Genomic DNA, 3,482 nt, shown 5'->3' with positions numbered 1-3,482 from the left:
CTCTTAGTATAATCAGCACAAACAGGCTGTTGGAAAATGGTTTTGTTGGTTTTGAGCCAAACTTCTGGGATAATGAACTCTGTGAAGAGAAGTTCTTAACAGAATTTTTAAAGTAGTGTTGTGTTTTACTTTCACCAAACCCTTAGCTTTAGAAAGGTCAGATAGGCTATTTGGCCCATCTTGTTCTTGCTGCAACAATCCAATAGTAATCTCAGTGCTCTGCATGGGATTTAAGTAGTATCCAAGTTTTCTTTAAATGAAGTCCCATCTACATTCTATAGCAAAGCATTCAATGCAGTAGCAATATGCAATGGAAGGGCATTTTTCTTGACCTCTCATCTCACACTTTTCTCCATTTCTCTAATTACAGTCATGCTAAATTGATTAGTTTGCAACCAGAAGAATGAAGTAGGCATTTAATTGTGCTTCACTCCATTTTAAGGCTATTGAAATGCAAATTTTACAGTGGTTACCCTTTCCTGGTAGTGCGCAAGGAACAAGAGGACCATTATTTTAAACCAATACTTAGGCCTCCCAAATTTAATTGTGGAATAATTATAATATGTAAATATAGTTTTTGCCATATTTTAGGATAGTTTAAAAGAGTTCTCAGCAGAGAATGAAAAGAGGTGAAGAATAACATACACATTATTCATATCCAATGCAAATCACATTACCTGACCAGTGGATGTGATTGTCCAAAACTGAGGAAGCAGTCCTTAATGGCTAATAAAGCTTTTCAGTTCTATAGCTAGATTTGAATATAATTTTTAAACTGGAGATTTCAGGGCTTGGTACAAATATTAATACAATTCAGCAACAAATCCTTCAACTCCTAATTTGTTCTTTCATCCTAATTAAGGAGTATTATTCAAAATCTTCAATGTGAAATCAAAATGAACCTTCCTTAACCTATAAATATGATATTCCCTTGCAAAACTGCGGCCTGTTGCTTGGCAACAAAATATCATGTTCCCTGGTGGCTGAGATTAAAATGGAATAGATAAGTGTGACAGCCACAGACTTCGTATTGTCTGAAAGCCACACTGAAGGATAAAGCTGTATGTTCATTCCAGGTCTTAGTGTTGCTTCTTCTCAGGGTACAGCATGGGTTGGCAGAGTAATCCACGCTCCAGTAATTCCCTGTTCAGCTACTCCCCTCTGTGCTTTTCCACTCCATGTATGTTCCCATGCCTTTGTTTTCCTTCAAGATACACAGAATTTACTCATTTCTATGGCTTTAATTTCTTCTTTCTGTAGCTGTAAATTCTTGTAGAATTTCATAAAATCATTTTTAAATCCTCACAGTTCAAAAGCACTTCACATTTATATCAGCACGAATCCTGATACTGCATTCTTTGCATACAAATTCCAGACATTCATTTTTACTCAGAAAAATATCTGGATTCCTTGCTGAGTCCGGGTTATACCATTTCCAACAATTCACCAATCGTAGCAACAAGCATTCACCTGGATACATTAGCGGTGAGTTGTTCTGCCATCTGCTGCTTACTAATCTGCTCACACTTTCTGGATCTGGAATAGCTCTTCCTGGAGAAGTATAACACTTCTGAAACACTCCACAGAAGACCTGCTGTATCAGACTGCCTGTAGTGCTTAGTTTCTTTATTGTCTTTCTTGTAAAAATATAAATATATATGTAGAATTCCTTTGGTGGCAGTGCTCCAACAAGTTCAATACATTTCAATGGAACTTATGGAATATATCAGGGTTCTTGGCAACAACATTTGGCCATTGTGGTTTGTATTACAATATTGTTCATGTACGAGCTGACTGCCATTTACGCATCAGTCTTGTTTAATGAGAGCGATAACAACACATAGGGACACTGAAAAATGTAGAAGAATAAAACATTTAAACATATCTGTGAAGATAGATGAGCAGGTAGATAAGATGGAGTAGTTCAAATTCCCCTATTTTACTTATTGCATAAAATGTAAGAGTGGAGAGGTTAAATATATATATATAAAGCATTAGTTAAATCTGAGCTAGAATACAATATTCATTTCTGATCAGCACACTACCAGAAGGACATGACTGTCTGAGAGTGAATGCAGAAAAGATTTACGTTGATATTGTCAGAGGTAGAGTTTAAGTTATGAGGAAAGATTGGGTGAGCTTGGGTTGTTTTCTTTAGAACAGGAGAAGCTTAGAGGAGATTTAATCGAGGTGTTTTGAAAAGCCCAGACAGGATGAACAGGAAAGACTGATTTCCCTTTCTAAGGAGGTCAATATCTAGGGACATTGATTTAAGATAATTGATAGAAGGATTAGAAGAGAACAGAGAGATGAGTTTTCACTTTTAAGAGTGGCAGCAAATCTGGAACTTGCTGCCTGAAAGATGACAGACATCGAAAACCTCCACAAAAAGCTTATTTTTGGGATGAGCTCCTGAACAGCCCTGACATACAGGACTTGAAAGAAGGATCAACTTAAATGTAAGATTTTTGACCAGCAGACACAAAAGCAAAATGGTCTCCTATGGTATAAATATTCCATGACTTTTTGATTCTATGAGAAATCAGATTACTGGTATCCAGGAAACTACTATAAAAATGCAGGAGGAAGATGTTAAGGACTTAGTAGAGTGCTGTCCTCTTGAAGCTCACTCACATCTGGCAATGTGAACTGCCAATACATGTCTATCTAGATGAACAATGTCTTGGAGAGCATCCAGTGATGGACTTGACCACCTGAATTAATAGCTTTGACTCTTAAGTAGGACTGACAGGGAAAAAGTGCATGAAGTCATATAACAAAAAGGCTGCATATACTGGAGACCTAAAATAACAAGAACAGAACAAGCTGTTTATTCAGCAGGTCAGATGACATTTGCAGAAAGTTCTGATGAAAGCCCATAGTTGAAATATTCACTTATCTGGTTTCCATGTACATACAAATTATCTGCTGTGCTGCCAGGGCCAACTCTTTGAGGACTCCTCATAATTCATAAATTTCTAAGAAGAATATCCCAAGGTTTCCAGAACTGATAAAAGATTAGCAAGAAAAAGTTGTGAAGCAGTTTTACAAGAAGGACCTATGGATGGTAACTCCACCGTTAAATCCTTTAACGCAACCTTGGGCTTGAGGCCTGAGCATCTGTGTGTAGTTCCATATCCGCCCACAATTAAATTGTGCCTTGTAGCTTGGGTTTAATGAAACCATTTGTGAAAAGGGGCCATGGTTGTGCACAATGTCTAAAATCATACCTCTCAGAGGATTAGTGGGAAGTAATTTTCAACTTCACTGGGGTGGAAAACTAGTGCTAGCAGAGTGAACGCCCATTAAACTAACTGTCAGAAAAAGTTGAAGGGAATCAATTACAAAGCTATTGATTACAATAAGCAAAAACAAAAAAAAACTCCGGACATCATTTTTATTCATGTTAGGAAACAGCAATTATTATTGTACTCTCACCTAATCAAGTGATCTGAAAACATAATTACAGCACCTGCAAATAT

The sequence above is a fragment of the Hypanus sabinus genome, chromosome 8 (assembly GCF_030144855.1).
Source record: "Hypanus sabinus isolate sHypSab1 chromosome 8, sHypSab1.hap1, whole genome shotgun sequence".
Classification (NCBI taxonomy): Eukaryota; Metazoa; Chordata; class Chondrichthyes; order Myliobatiformes; family Dasyatidae; genus Hypanus; species Hypanus sabinus.
The sequence above is the reverse complement of the archived record's forward strand: the minus strand, read 5'-3'. Positions refer to the sequence as shown.